Genomic DNA, 17174 nt, shown 5'->3' with positions numbered 1-17174 from the left:
ATTCCAGGAACACAAGTGGAAGGTGAATTATGAGAATGACGAGTGCAACGAATGTATAAGGGTGCTTTGTTCAATTGATGTATGTACAGACTGTGATAAGAGCCTTATGAGCCCCAATAAAAAGATTTAAAAAAAAGAATTAGACCACCGTTGTTTGGACTTAAGGACCAAGGGCATTTTTTGGCACTGGAAACGACGAAAACATTTTCTAACTGTCTCAGATGACACACACCGTACTGAGTGCTAGTGTGAATTAAACAAGTGATGTCAACCAATCAAAAAAAAAAAAGAACTAATCTATTGCTTATTAAATGCTTATAAGTCAGACTGTTGTTAGCTGCTGTTAAGTCCAAAACGGCTCGTGATGGTTTTGTGTACAGGCAGTCCCCAAATTATAAACATCTGACTTACATATAACTCATAATTATGAACCAGACCCCTTAAAGCATATTATATTAAAATTTGGAGGTACATAAAATATTTCATAATAACAAATGAGTGCTACTTTGTGATGGGCATCAAAGCATGATTATTATCACTATTACTGTATTATATTGAAGATATTTTAGTGTATCTGGGCACTTTTTTAGCACCTATGAAATTTATTCAGCACAACCAGCGACAGTGTCCTCATGTCATACAGAGATGCAAACACAGAAGTACAGAACAATATTCATGTTTTGCGCAAGTTCATTCCTTCTGAGGATCAATGATATGTTTTCCTATTTAATGGATGTTTTCTATGCCAATTCCTTTGTTGGCTTTCCCAATGTCCTCTGCAGATGTCTTCATGACTCCGACACTCAGAGTGTGCTGCTTGCCTCCCCCACTGCTGCAACAACCGTGTCAACTACTGCAGGGCACAGCTTGGCCCAGGAGACGTTGAGCCTGGACACATGGTACTTGCTCTGCTGAGTACAAATTTGTTGGCTCCTTTATCAACCTGCTGATGAGACAATATAAAGGGATATTTGTGAAGTAACCTTAAGGTTGGATAAAAAGGTCCTTCTCGCTGCCTAAGAAATAGTAGCTCTCCATTGACTGTATGGATTTCTATGTGTTCATGGCATCGTACTGTTTTCACTGGGTCTTTCTTAGGCATGATTTGATTAAGCCATGGTTCAGTACATGGGAATTGGTTCTTAAAACCCTTAACAACTGAGGTTTTCAACTGGATACTGTTGGACACATCCTCTTTCCCATCAAATTTCTTGAACATGATCCAAGGTGAGGGGTGACGGTGGAGAGAAACTGATTTAAGAAGGTCGGGCAGGTGCCCTCACATGAGGAAGGCTGCACAGCGGTCCAGTGGCCCTGGCCTGAAAGGGTGCTGGTCCGTGGTGCTGAAACTGACCACTTTCACCCTCGGACGCCGCCTTGGCGCTTTCACCTTGTCCTTTGGGCTCAAGGCTGCTGTCCGGAGGGAGTACCTGAAGGGCGGGACTTAAGAATGGTGACGTAGGACAATTCCTCCCACTTGCACGGGGCTAAAAGCTGAAGGGCTTAATGATTTTTTTATGCATAGAAATATACACTACTGTATACTAAGATGAATATTTCACTAAATGAAGTGAGATACGAACTGTACCTAACTGTTCTAATTTATGTACAAGTTAGGCTTAAAGACTAATTTAGGAACAGAACTCCTACGTGATCCAGGGACTGGCTGTACAGCAGAAAGAACACCTCCTGGTCTTGTACCTTCATCACAATTATCAGCCTGTTTGAGCTCATCGTTATGCCTATGAAGGCAGTCCACCTCACCTAGAATCTCCTTTCCCTTGCTGGTCATATCCTTCATCAAATACAGTGTGGTCCTTTAGCTAACTGTTCTCTCTTGATGGCAGGTCTAAAGCATTACATTGGAAAATGTTCTCGCGATGATTCATAAGGCGTTCAGTTTGGGAATATAGATTGCCAGGCCTTTCTTCCTCTTCTGTCTTAGTTTAGAAACTCTGGTGTTATCTGCTCACCAGGAGTGATCCTGCTGGTATTTGGAATACAGGTAGCATAGCCCCAGCATTGTGACAGATAAGCCATTGTAGTCCCAGAAACTGACTATATTCAATACTATATATCAATTATGCCACTTACTTCTGAAAGGAAGTATGCTCTGAAAGGAAGGTAGCCGGTCCATTTCATAGGTGAATAAATAGCTCAGGAGTATTAAATGACTTATTCAAGGTCATATAAGCAGTAAGCATTAGAACACGGGCCCTGGTTGCGTAGTGGTTATGCATTGCAATCTGCAAGGCCGGCAGTTTGAAATCACCAGTCGCTCTGTGGGGCTTCCTCCTCTCTTAAACAGTCACAGCCTCAGAAATTCACAGAAAGCGTTTTAACCAGTCCTACAGGGTCGCTGTGAGTCAATATCGACTCAATGGCAGCGAGTTTGATTTAGGAGTTTTATCAGAACACAGATTCCAATGCAGCTGCACACCCAATGCCTTTAGCCGTGTTCTAAGAACTGGTCAAGTTGAGGATGCACAGAGGTACAGATAGGAACTGGAAACACTGGGAATCCAGGACAGATGAACCCCTTCAGGACCAGTGGTGAGAGTGGTGATACCTAGAGGGTAGGGTGAAAAGGGGGAACCGATTACAGGGATCTACATCTAACCTCCTCCCTGGGGGGATGGACAACAGAAAAGTGGGTGAAGGGAGATGTTGGACAGTATAAGATATGACAAAATAATAATAATTTATAAATTATCAAGGGTTCATGAGGGATAGGAGAGCAGGGATGGAGGGGGAAAATGAGTTGATACCAAGGACTCAAGTAGAAAGAAAATGTTTTGAGAATGATGAGGGCAAAAAATGTACAAATGTGCTTGACACAATAGATGGATGGATTATGATAAGAGTTGTAGGACCCCAATAAAATGATTAAATAATAATAATTTTTTAAATGGTCAATTTTTCTAAATGAGCTAGAGCTAATTCAAGGGAAGGATGGTGGTTTGCCTATGTGAAAGACCTTTTGGGTATGTTCCAAAATTAAGTCTATTGAAGGATAAGCCAGTAAATAAAATTTGAAGTGGAAAAGTGTCAGTCAGGAAATTAAAAATGACAACCGTTGCTAGAAGTAATCTCTCCTTCCTATGATCTCCTATAGCACACAACTCATATTATACCACTTACTCTGTATGATTGAGCAAGATATTTAACATCTTTCAACTCAAGAGTTCTTCATCCGGCAAACCAATAATACCTGCCAATATCGATCAAGTGAAATACTGTGTAAAAAAACCTTGCAAATTGGAATGGTGTCTTAGCTCTTAATAGCCTACAAACTACTTGAGGGTGATCACTGAGTTATATATTTATCATTCTATGTCCCACAGCATTAAAAAATATAATAATTTGTTGTATGTCTGTAGACATTCAGTCAATAGTATATGAATGGATGGATGGATGGATGGATGGATGGATGGATGAGTGAGTGAGTCATCAGGGTTTTCACCCGTTATATTAATCGACAGCAGGAGCATATAGGCTGGTACAATTTTGTTAGTAATTCTGATTATTTTGATCCTTTTGAGCTCACCTATACTGTACCCTGGATTTTAATTGTAGTACAACCCTTTTTGCTTCTGAAAATCATTTTTGTTTATTTTTAGAAACCTTTGGCAGAGAGTAGGAATGTGATGTCGTGGGAGCAGCTGGCTAACTGACGCAACAACACTTGAAGTTTGTGCTGCTTATCTGTAGGTGCCTCTGAAATACTTTCCCAGATACTATACAATATTATCATAACTAGATGGATTTTAATTTGACCATTGGAAATAAATCCAGTCCTCCAAGTTAAAGCCTGAAATTAAACAATATAAGATGATTTGGCGTTGCTGTTGCCTGAGTAAACATATGTACCTACCAAATCTAAGAAATTAGATTGTAGATTAACACCTGAAGCCGTCTCTGTTTTAAAATGACACCATTCCAAAGTTTTTTATTTGATGGTGTCTGTTTCATGATGTGTCCTTGACACCTGGTCATTTGACCTCCCTTTGAACCCTCTGAATTTGTTCTAGTTTTAGATGTTTTTTCTCAACAGAATTTTTTTCCCTCTGGTTTATTTTAATATTGCCGGTGGTCTTTTCTTTCTTTTTATATATTTACTGTTTCGTTTTTTGTATGTTTCCCAATTTGTGAAACAAAAAAGGGGTAGGTGTGTAGAGATAATAATAGTTATTCTTTGGACCAGATGGAATAAGCAAAGGCCTTTGTTACTGTAGGTTCTGTACTGAACTGCTAGCCACAGGGTTGGCGGTTCAAACTCACTAGCTGCTCCTTGGCAGAAAGATGAGTCTGTCTATTAGGTAAAGATTTACACTCTTGGAAACATGATATAGACAGGGCGGCTATGCATCAGAATCCCCTCCGGGCAGTATGTCACCCCTTACATATGATCTCAAGGGCGATTCAAAGGCTGATCTAGTATATTTAAAATGCTTTTACTTGTTATCAGGGAGTTCCTGGCTGGTGCAAATGGTTAAAGCACTCAGCTGCTTAAAGATTGGAGGGACCTTAGAACACAGCCCTGATAATCTAATTTTTAAAAATGAAAATCAGTCATTGGAAACCCTTGACAATCTTAGGGAGTTCTGGCGGTTATTTTGTACAATGGTCTTCAGTTTGGGGTTATCTGTTGATGTTTCCCAAATGATAGACTGGGGTAATGGGCTTTAGGAAGGACACCACAGAGGTACTGTGCCCTTCTCTAGGACATGGAGTTAAGCTCTACTCACACCCCTTACCTTGACATCTCACCATCCTCGCCTGGAAGTAGCATTCTGGCTGTACTTCTTCCAAGACAGGTTAGTTTTTCCTTTTGGCAGTCCATAGGACTTACAGTTGTTGCCAGTACCACAATTCAAATGCATTGGCTCTTCTCTGCTCTACCTTATTTATTGTCCAATGTTTTTCTTTTCTTTTTTTGGGGGGGCTCTTGCAGCTCTTATAACAATCCCTAAATCAATTGTCTCTGTCACATTTGTGCATATGTTACCATCATCATTTCCAAGCATTTTTTTCCCTACTTGAATCCATGGTAACTGCTCTTCTTTTTGCCCTTCCTCCCCCACCTTCAACCACCCTCCTGGTATCGCCACTCTCACCACTGGTCCTGGAGGAGTCATATGTCCTGGATTCCCTGTGTTTCCACTTCCTATCTGTACCAGTGTACATCCTCTGGTCTAGCTGGGTTTGTAAGGTAGAATTGGGATCATGATAGTGGGGGTGGGGGAGGAAGTATTAAAGAGCTAGAGGAAAGTTGTCTGTTTCATCAGTGCTACACTGCACCCTGACTGACTGGTATCCTCCTCATGACCCTTCCGTAAGGGGATGTCCAGTTGCTTACAGATGAGCTTTGGGTCTCCACTACTCACTGCCCTTCATTCACAATGATATGATTTTTTGTTCTTTGATACCTGATCCCATCGACACCTGGTGGTCACACAGGCTGGTGTGCTTCTTCCATGTGGGCTTTGTTGCTTCTGAGCTAGATGGCTGCTTGTTTATCTTTGAGACTTTAAAACCCCAGACACTATCTCTTTTCATAGCCGGGCACCATCAGTTTTCTTCACCACATTTGCTTATGCACCAGCTTTGTCTTCAGCGATGGTGTCGGGAAGATGAGCATCACGGAATGCCAGCTTAATAGAACAAAGTGAAGAACGTTATGTTTTTTATATACTGGAAATTTAAAATTACTCTGATGTATTGATCCCCCACCCCCTAATGAGGACAAGAGCTTGTTGTTGTTTGTGTTTGTCTCCCTAGCTAAAGGGATAGAGCATTTTAAAACTATGTCATACATTCTCCTGTGGTTTTTTCTACTTTATTTACTTTTGTGACAGTTTTTCTTAAAGTAATGCCCAAAGGTGTTGCTATGGGTAAAGTTATCATTCAGCATTTCCATTAAGGAGACATCTTTCCCCAAACCATTTTAAAATAGATAATAACTCTCTGCAATCAGATTCACTCAGCTTGATGCCAATGATCTTGGTCTATCTTAAGTAGCACAGAACCAATTTTATGGTAAATTCAGAAGGGAAGCTATAACTGAAAAGTGAAATGATTTTAAACCCTGCTATAGTCTACTGCCAACTAGATCTTCTTTTATTTATGAGACTACATAGTCTGCACTGCTATGGTTCTCGTACATTAAACACACACACACTTACATACACACACACATACATACATTTAAAAATCATTTATTGGGGCTCATACCACTCTTATCACAATCTAGCTATGCATCAGTTGTGTCAAGCTCATTTGTTCATTCGTTGCCCTCATCATTCTCAAAACATTTGCTCTCCACCTAAGCCCTTGGCATCAGCTCCTCATTTCCCCCCTGCCTCCCTGATCCCCCCTATCCTCATGAACCCTTGATAATTTATAAATTATTATTTTGTCATATCTTACACTGTCTAACACATACATATTTTGTTTGTTTTTAAATTTTTCCTTTTTTTCACATGCATTTTTATAAACCATTTTTTCCTAAAGTTTCTCTTTCCCCACACTTTTTTTTTTTCATGTGCTGACCCTACCATCTCTTTTCAAAACCAAACTGCAATTCCATTCTCTGGTTCCCTAGGAAGCAGCATTTAAAGGGACTTGCAGCAAATTACCCAATCTTCAGTTTGAATTTTACTTTAACACAATGAATGAAGGCATTTTCCTAGATATTTTTCATACAATTCCTGAAAATAGTTTATCCCATCAGTTTTAGTATCCAAAGCCAGGCTAAGATTCCCATTTTGTTCCTAGTGTATTTTGTTACTGCCTCTGTCAGCCTTCCTATTTCTTTTTCCTCCCCTCCTTCCTTAGTTTATTTTCCGAATGTAACAGTGGGACATCCATTTGACTGTGCTCACAGCAGGTGATAAGTACTATGGTAGTCACGGGGTTGGCTTCTCTAGATGGCTAAAAGAATAAGAGGGTAATTAACTTTTCTGAAGCTGCCAACTCTATTGAGGGTTTGGTGCATATTTTGAGGCTTATTTAAAAATAGTTGTGTTTTCCCCCCAGAAATTGGACTATTTAACCAGTACAATTCCTAAGGGCAGGTTCATTTATCAGGTAGTAGAAATTACTTAGATCACTTGAATTTGTGTCAAGTAGAAGAGAATTCTATCATCCAAGGCTGGATCTAGTCCTACACTGAGTCCCGAGGGAGCAGTGAGTTAGGAGCTGGGATGCCAACTTCAGGGTCAACAGTCTGAAACTACCAGCTGTTCCTCAGGAGAAAGGTGACACTTTCCCAAGATTTAATGCTCTTGGACACCCACTAGATCAGTTCTGCTCTTTTTATACGGTTTTTATCAGTCAAAACGGATTTGATCACATACTATCTCATTCTGATTTGAAATGTTTAATTTACTTATCTTTATTAGGGTGTTTTGTACCTACTCAAAATAGCTTTGCACAAATGTAGCCTTAAAAATTAATAAGAAAGAGGAGCTGATACCAAGGGCCCAAGTAGAAAGAAAATGGTTTGAAAATGATGTTTGCGACATATGTACAAATGTGCTTGATACAATTGATGTTTGGATTGTTTTAAGAGCTGTAAGAGCCCCCAATAGAACAACTTATAAAAAAAGAAAAAAATTAGTAAGAAATATTTATTCAGATACTTTAAAAATATGTATATAATCAGATGCTTTTATTTATTTATTTATTTCAATCAGATACTTTTAAAGACACTCATTCTGTCATGATCTTTACTTACTGAGCCAGTCTAAATCTAGATAAAACAAAAAGAGCTCGTTTTTTATTAGCTATAGTTATGAGGTCTAAAATTTTATCTGAATAAATTGCAGTGTTGCCATCAACAAAGATGTTTCAGTTGGCTACCACTCCTGGTGACCCCTTGTGTGGAAGTAAAACTGCCCCAGCGGGCTTCAGGACAGTGACCTTTCCCAAGCAGGTTGTCAAGCCTGTCTTCTGAGGCACCTCTGGGGGTTCAAACTGCCAGCCTTTTGGCTAGTAGTCTGGTAGCACTTAATACTAGCACAACTGTTTGCACCTCCCCCCAACCCAGATATAGAAACAGCTGTGGCCTCCAGATTCATAATCTCCAGCGGGATTTGGGTCAAAATGCCATGAAAGGTAATTTAAGTTTTAATTTAAAAGGGAAGAGATGGCTTAAGGCTTATGACTATCGAAAGACATAGGGTAGGAATAGCCAAGTTCTTCAGTACAAGGAAAAGAGGATCATGAGATAGAAGCAGCATTAAGGAATGTATGAGGAGCCGTGGTGGTGCGGTGAGTTAGGCACCAGGCTGCTCATCACAGGTAGGCAGCTTGCACCCCTTAGCCCCCCAAGTGGAAGGAGGAGGCTTTCTGCTCCCATGAAGATTTACAGCCTATGAACCCCACCAGAGGACAGCTCTCCTCTGTCCTAGTGTATCACTATGTGTTGGAATCAATTCGATGGCAGCAAATCCTTAGAGACTCAGAGGAAGAAAAAAATAAAGGATAGTTAGAAAGAGGCAAAACCGGGAAATCACTGGACTTAGATCTTGAAGAGTCAATATTTAGTTTTCATCCATTCATTCAATGTGTCTTCTGCGTGCATTTGTCAGCACTAAGAAATTAACATTGGTACTAACATTTCTTCTGATGTACACTTTATTTGTTTAATAAAAACATTTTTATTGAATACAGAGCAGATCACCAGGTTTGCACTCAGCAATTCACAGACACTGTTTCGTCGCATGCGTTGCAGGGTCTTCAGTGGAACGTCACTTATCCCTCTCCTCCCTCGTGTCTCCTCTTTCCATTGCTTCTTCATTCCTAACCTTTCTGAACTTTGTCCCAGGGTAAACGCCACCCTTTTGTTCTCAGATGGTTGATGATGCTCAGGTGTGCCCATGTTCCCCTATAGACCTGTCTAGTGCTTGGCTGATCAGTGAGTTCCAGCGGGGTGAATTCCTCTTCAGTCCTTATGGGTAACCAAGAACCATAGCCTCAGGGGTCCCACCAGTAAGCTTGGTTTCTTTTATGATTTTGTAATTTATTTCACATTGTCTCCACTCTATTTATTTCTGTTATCTGACATGTTTTGAAAGTGATCTTGAGCCCTTGGTATCATCTCCTCTTTCTTATTAATTTTTAAGGCTGCATTTGTACGAGGCTATTTTGAGTAGGTACAAACACCCTAGTGAAGATAAGTAAATTAAACACTTCAGATCAGAATGAGATAGTATGTGATCAAATCCATTCTGACTGATAGAAACCCTATACAAAGAGCAGAACTGACTTAGTAGGTGTCCAAGAGCATTAAATCTTGGGGAAAGTGTCACCGTTCTCCTGAGGAACCGCTGGCAGTCTCTCCACTCTCTTTATTTCACATTATCTCCACCCTATCAGGGTGTTCTAAGGTGATATCTTTGAGAACAGCTGGAAATGGTGGTCAGGCACCATCTAGCTCTGGTGCCAGGGTCGGGAGACTGATGCTCAGGTGGTCCTTTAGTCTGCTGAGCTCATCATTTCTGCGTGTCTTTCAGTTTCATCACTCTTCGTTCCTCTGAACAGAGAGAAACAAGTAGTTGTACCTTAGATGGTTGCTCACTCGATTTAAGACCCCCGTCATTAGTCAGCAGATAGTATGTAAAACACTGTCTTTGAGGACTATTATGCTAATTGCCCTTGATATTCCCAGAGCTTATGATCCTGAGTGTCCAGGTCCAGCAACTCATTCCTCCAAGGTATGTGGTTAAGAAGTTTTCCTAACTTTGTTCCTTGTTTGCATTACCACATTCATTGACATGTGAAGATAAACACTCAAAGGTAAATACACATGTACAAATATCCCCTGTCAAGCCTGTATATATATATATATATATATATATATATATATATATATATATATATATATATATATATATATATATATATATATATATATATATATATATTATGGGTTTACTCTCGCTCTCCTTCCCACATCTATTTAGCCTGTGTATCCATTCACCCATGCATCGACTCGTAGATTCCTGTTATTCAGAAATGTGAATATAACAGCATTTATCTTGGTTGCTTTTACTCTTGCACTGCTCCCAGTGTCTTCCTTTGCCTCCATCATTCTTTTTTTTTTAAAGATCATTTTTATTGGGGACTCTTACAACTCTTGTTACAATCCATGCATCAATTGTATCCGACTTATTTGTACATATATTTCATTGTTCTTTTCTAGACATTTACTTTCCATTGAACTCTTGGGATAAGCTCCTCTCCCCCCACTCTTGACCTCCCAACCCTCGTGGACCCTTGACAGATTATGGATTGTTACGTATTTTCAAATCTCACACTGACCACTGTCTCCCTTCCCCTCTGGTTTCTGTGGTTCTGTGGTTCTTCCCCTGGATGGGGGTATGTGGTTATGTGCCATTCATTGTGATTGGTGCCCCCTCCCTTATCACCTCTCCTCCCCCTCCACCTCCCCCTGTCCTTTTGGTATCTTTATTCCCATTCCTGTTCCTGGGTTCCTTGTGTTGTGGGTTTTATCCCTTGTCTTTAACTATGTACATGCTCCCGTCTAGTCTAGATTGGGAAGCGGCACTGGGGTCAGGACAGTGGGGGGTAAGGAGGCCTCAAGGGATCAGAGGTGTACTGCATGGCCCATTAGGGCTCTACTGCACCCTGATTGGTTCATCCCCTCCCTGTGACCCCTCTTATGGACCTTCCTCTTATTGTATATAGCCTTTGCCTTCACCCAAGTTAACACTTCTCTACCCTTTATCCAGTGCCTTGCATTTTAAATATATATCTCTAACGTTCATGGGCAGAGCAGATCTTGGGGTGGAGGGAACAAGGTGGAAACTGAGTGACCACTCAGTAAAATGTTGTTGCTACCGTGTTAGGTGCCGCCCAGTCGGTCCAGCTCGTAACGACCCTGTGTGCAACAGGGCGAGTCCTGCCTGGTCTTGTGCCGTCCTCATAGTTAATAGTCTGAGCCCATTGTTGCAGCCCCTGTGTCAGTCCATCTCATTAAGGCACTTCCTTTTTGCTGACCTCCACTTTTCCAACCTCGATGCCCTTTCCCAGAGACAATTCTCTTCTGACAACATGTCTAGAGCACATGAGACAAAGTCTTGCCATCCTCGCTTCGAAGGAACATTCTGGCTATCTTCTTCCAAGACAGATTTATTTGTTGTTCTAGCAGTCAACAGTATTAGAACTTAAATTCTACAGGTTTCATATAAATTCTAGGGTATTCTAAGTGGTGCGTTAGAACTTAAAGTCTAAGTGTTTTGTTTAAAGTCTAAGGCTACAGTGTATAGTGGGGCTCTAACTCCATTTTGAGTTGTGACATAAATTCTGACCTTTAATCTGAGGTGTAAAACACTTTGCCCTCAGACAGTGTATTTGAAAGTAGATTATCACTCCTCTACCCAATCTAAGGAGGTGTGCATTTGCCTGAGTGGACCCTTAATGGGAATTGGGACGCCACAGCTGCACTCTCATGAGACATGAGAGTTGGAGGGCCACAGAACCAATTCTGTAGGCTTTCCCATTTGCAGTAGTGTATCTATATCCCAATCATGCACCCTGTCCTGCTTCTGTAGCCCTGCTGGTGATAGCAATCCAGTGATCTGCCACCAAACTTGATTTTGTGATATATTTGCTTTGTTTCCCATGTTCTATAGCTAGCAATGCCGCCATGTACCCTATGGGCTCATGCTGATGGTGTCCCTCCTCTGGGTGATTTGTCTTTGTTGTTACTACTTAGTAAAGGGAGCACTATAAAGATATTAATGAGCCTGGTGGCGCTATCAGGTAAGCATTGAACTGCAGCTGATTCAAGGGAGAAAGTGGACGCTATCTGTTCCAGTAAAGATTCACAGCCTGGAAAACCTACAGAGGCCCCGTGAGTCAGAATGGACTCAATGGCTGCTTGTTTGTTCATTTGTTGTTATTTGGTAAAAACATATTTGAAGTGGTCATCCCTGCCTCCTAGAAATTAGATGCATAATGATGACTTAGAGGAAAGTAGTAGCTATGACATGGTAAGAAAGAAGCAGTTTTGTAGAATTAAGAAGATAGGCTGATGGATTGGAACAAGGATGTGAAATGAAGAGAGAAATTAAAAAATGGCGACGGTGTGTGTGTTTTTTTGCCCTGAGAAATTGGAAAGATGGAATTACTATTACTGAAATGAAGCTTTATAGGAGAGATAGATCTAGAAATAAAGGAGGTTGGGAATTAAGAGTTTGATTTAGGCTGTGTTTAATAAACTTGATAGCTGTCAAAGAGTAGGCACTTGATTTAAAAAAATCATTTTATTGGGGGCTTATACAACTCTTATCACAATCCATCCATCCATTGTGTACATATGTAGCCATCATCATTTTCAGGCACTTGAATTTAACATATAGAGTCCATGTGAGAGATTGAAATCAGAGACATCGTTTGGAATCTTTAGCTAGTTCTGTGGAGTTAGTTTTGATTCATGATAATTCCCTGTGTATCTGAGTATAACTGTGTTCCAGAGCATTTTCAATGGCTGATTTTTCAGAAGGAGATCATCAAATCTTTCTTCCGAGTCACCTCTGGGCAGATTGGAACCACCAGCCTTTGTGGTTAGAAGCTGAGTACTTTAACCATTTGCACTACCCAGATCTGCCTAAAGGTCATTAGAATTTCGACAATATGTAAAATCTTGGTACATAATAAGAGCTGTGAAGAAAATAGAAACAGAGTAGAAGTGAAGAACTGATCCCTGAACATTCCATCTTTTCAAGTCAAGAAACTAGCAAAAGAGCCCAGAGGGAACCCCCACAGGGCAGTGATAACCAAGAGGGGGGCTGTGACCTGAACTAACGTGGAGGGAGGAAAAGTACAAGCGAGAAAGAAGTGATCGCCCTCGGAGACGGACGGCAGAGAAGGGGGGGGGGAAGGGAGACCCCGGATAGGGCAAGATATGACAAACTAGCAATGTATAAATTATCAAGGGCTCATGAGGGAGGGGGGAGCGGGGAGGGAGGGGGAAAAAAAAGAGGACCTGATGCAGAGGGCTTGAGTGGAGAGCAAATGCTTTGAGAATGATTGGGGCAGGGAATGTGCGGATGTGCTTTATACAATTGATGTATGTATATGTATGGATTGTGATAAGAGTTGTATGAGCCCCTAATAAAATGTTTTTTAAAAAAAGAAGGCACAGATTAAATAGCACTCAAGATTAAAAAAAAGAAGTGATCACCACTGTCATGTGCTGTTGATAGTGCAAATACAATGAAGACAAGAACTGATGGCTGGACTTGGCGACGTGGAAGAGCAGTTTTAGAGAAGTTGAGATGGAATGGGAAAAGGGAAAGCCCATACAGCAAGTATAAATGATTCTTTCACGTTCAGTTAAAGAACCAGGACCCCGACAAAAGGCGGTGCTGTTTATTGACGAGATTGACTGGCAGAGAGGGAAATTAGTGCTAATTTAAGAGAGAAATGAGACAGTTGCAGGACATTCTTGATTTGTGAGTGAGGATGGCCTCTGATTAGAGCATAGATGTTTTATTATTGTGATCGCTTACGAGGACAAATGCACAAAGTTTGATAGTCTTGCTTCTTTTCTTATTGAGAAGATCGAAATATAAGAGAACTTCCACATGCTCCCACCCTGGTCAATGGAGAATGAGGAATGGAAGAAGAAATGATAAAATTCAGAGAATATGTAGTTGCTTAAGGAACACTGAGGGTCCAAACTTACTTTGACGAGTTTCGTTATAGTTGTTAGATGTTGCCCGTTTATTCCAACTCGGAGTGACCCGGTGAACAGCAGAATGCAGCACTGCCGGCCGGCCGCATGCCGTCCTCACCGCTGCCTTGCAAGAGGCCACGGTTGCAGTCACTCTGTCAGGCTATCTGTTGAGTGAGAGCTTTTCTCTTTTACCTCCACTGTCTACTTTTCCAAGGTGATGTACTTCTCCGGGGATTGTTCCCTTCTGATAACACATCCAAAACATCTGAGATAAAGTCTCACCATCCTCACTTTGAAGGAGCGTTCTGGTTGTACTTTTCCCAAAACAAATTGCATGCTCGTTCTTCCGGAAATCCAAGGAGAGTCCATATTCCTTGCCAACACCTTTATTCTAAGGCATTGATTCCTCGTTGTCTCATTTATTCATTGCCCACCTTTCGCACTCCTGTGAAGCAGTGGAAAACACCGTGGCTTGGATGAGGCTCACCTTAATCTTCAAGTGTAATCCTTGCTTTTTAACACTTTAAAGAGATGTTTTGGAGCAAATATGCCCGTGTAATATTTGATTTATTGACTGCTGCTTCCATGGGTGTTGATTGTGCATCCAAGTAAAAGGACATCTTTAACAACGCCAACATTTTCTCCTTTTATCACGGGGCTACTTATTGTTCCAGTTAAGAGAAGTTTTATTTTCTTGATGTTGAGTTGTTACCCGTACTGAAGGCTGGCAGTCTTTGAGCTTGTGCTCCAAGCCCTCTTCACTTTCAGCTTTTTACTCTTGCCGTAGTTGGCTGTGTGGATGCTTCATAGAGCAAGGAGAGGTGAGGAGTTAGCCAGGATTTAGCAAGTGAGCTTGAAAGAGAGTGAGAGGAGTGAGAGATTGCAGAGTGTATACAAGGAAATGGTGCTAATCTAATATGGTGTGACATGACAGAGCAGCATTGTAAGCAACAGCTCTGTAATGGAGGTCCACAGGAGGAAAGGAATAAAAACTGTAGCAGAAATAGATTGATGCAGTTAGGTTAAAATTTAACACCTTAAATGGAGACCCAGAGCAACTGGACATCCTCTTAGAGAAGGGTCGTGGGGAGGAGACAGGCCACTCAGGGTGCAATATAGCAATGGTGAAACATACAACTTTCCTCTAGTTCTTCAATGGTTCCTCCCCCACCCCCACTATCATGATCCTAATCCTACCTTACAAATCTGGCTGGACCAGAGGATGCACACTGGTAACAGGTCACAGCTGGAATCCTGGACAGACAAACCCCTCAGGACTAATAATGAGAGTAGGGATACCAGGAGGATAAGGTGAGGTAGAAAGAAGGAACCGATCACAAGGATCTACATATAATCCTCTCCCAGGGGGATGGACAACAGAAAAGTAGGAAGGGAGGCATCAGACAGTTTAAGACATGGAAAAATAATAATAATTTATAAATTATCAAGGGTGAGGAAAGGAGGGAGGGAAAGTGGGGGAGGGAGGGGGAAAATGAGGAGCTGATACCAAGGGCTCAAATAGAAAGAAAATGTTTTGAGAATGATGATGGCAACAAATGTACAAATGTGCTTGACACAACAGATGTATGTATGGATTGTGATAAGAGTTGTATGAGCCCCCAATAAAATGATTACAAAATTTAACACCTTATCAGTTAAAAAATAGGTTTATTTAAAAATAGGTTTATTGATAGAAAACTCACATATCATATACTTCCATAGCTAAGTCACTTCTTAAGAGAGTTGTGTATGTGTCATCACAACCAGTTCTAGTGCTTCCTCCTGCATTCATTGTTTCCCAATTCCCCTCACACTTCCCACTCCCCGTGCCCATTAAGCCATTGCATCAGTTATTGTCTCCGCTCATCCACTCCTTCCGTGCTTTGTAAGCTGGGAAACCCATCAGAACAATAAAACACAGAAACAAAATGAAACAAATAATAGTAATGTAATTATTAAAAATAAAGAGTAAGAAAAAAAATAGACCCACCAGCAATATATATTTTTTAAAACAGAGAGGAAATTTCTGTCGTGGAACAAATGAGAAATATTTAAAGCTAGAGAAAATTCAGGCCAAGCCAAAAGGGAGGTCAGATTATACCATAGTTCCCTCCACCATAATCAAGCGTACAATAATCTCTGTTAGCAAAGCTGTTCTAGTCCCTTGCCTGTGGTCAGAGGGGATCCATCAGAGGCTTAATCTGACGAGATAGTCTGCATATTGATTTTGGGCTCCCACTGTCCCCCATAGCCTCCTACAAATTGGGTTTCACAATTTAAGTTCTGATAGTTTTCCCTTCATCATATTTGGATTTTGTTATTGTCATCTTCAGATCACACAGGTTGGTGTACTTCATCGTGTGAACTTAGTTGAGGCCTCACTTAAATGGCTGCTTGTTTCAATACAGACTTTTAAAAACCAGGACACTAATCCAATTGATAGCAGGGCACCATCTGCTTTCTTCACCACACTTAAAAATATATCATTTTATTGGGGGCTCGTATCACTGTTATCCCAATCCATCCATCCATCCATGTGTCAAGCATATTTGTACATTTGTTGCCATCATCCTTTTCAGAACATTTTCTTTCGGCTTGAGGCCTTCACCACACTTTGCTGTAATGCCCTTATCTTCAGTGAGTTCTTCAGGAAGGTGAGTATCGAGCAGGGCCATGTTCTAGGAACTAACTGTTTGGGGCTAGAATTAAGTGGAAGCCCAGAATCCATCTGCTTGTCCCGGTACTATGAAAGACTGGTTTACGTTGGCAATCGTATTATCATTTTATGACAAAAAACAAACATCAACAACAACAAAAAACAACATTGCCTATCATCCTCTTGGGGTGTAAGGTGATTGCATTGATGGCATCAGTAATTTATACAATGGCATAGAACTTAAGGTGCTGTTGAGAAGAATTTATGCAGCTATGAACTACAATCCTTGAGTTGTTGCTTTGCACAGATTGAGTTCTTAAATGATTGAGCTCTGTTTACACTGAGTATGGGCGTTGGTGCTAAGGGAACTTTCCTGTAACATTCCTTACAAGGACAGATCTTTGCCTATCGAATTAATACCTTCGCCTATTAAATTAATTCATATTCATGCAAAGGGAGCATTGAGATAGTAAATATGTGGTGGTTCTGGGTCCCTTTCCCACTAAGCCAGGGCTCTCAGTCAAGGTCCGACCACCATTTCCACAATCTTCCTCTCCCCTCAAGGAATTTCTGTCCTAAGTCCAAGGGCTACAGGTAGTTTTCAGGTAGGGCCCAGTTCGTTCAGTCAGGCTCCACGTCAAGTCCTTCTGGAATGACCCTTAGGAGATGCCAGGTTCCCTCTAAGACTAACGGTTAAAGTCACCAGGGTGCTCACTCTATGGCATGTTAGCACTTTGTCATTTGATTTCTCTTCAGACCCGTTTTAAATTTGTTCTAGTTTTTAATATTGTCTTCTTTTTAATTGAGGTT

The 17174-nt window shown here is 41.0% G+C and overlaps 1 protein-coding gene and 1 pseudogene across 1 annotated transcript in view; one reads left to right on the top strand and one right to left on the bottom strand.

Moving 5' to 3' along the window:
- Positions 1–17174, top strand: part of PPM1E (protein phosphatase, Mg2+/Mn2+ dependent 1E) — a 211448-nt gene that overhangs the window by 131869 nt on the left and 62405 nt on the right. The gene's annotated exons all lie outside the window — the stretch shown is intronic.
- Positions 727–1219, bottom strand: LOC142458246 (malignant T-cell-amplified sequence 1-like; annotated as a pseudogene).

Source organism: Tenrec ecaudatus, chromosome 10 (genome assembly GCF_050624435.1).
Source record: "Tenrec ecaudatus isolate mTenEca1 chromosome 10, mTenEca1.hap1, whole genome shotgun sequence".
Classification (NCBI taxonomy): domain Eukaryota; kingdom Metazoa; phylum Chordata; class Mammalia; order Afrosoricida; family Tenrecidae; genus Tenrec; species Tenrec ecaudatus.
This window is presented reverse-complemented; position numbering and strand designations above follow the sequence as displayed.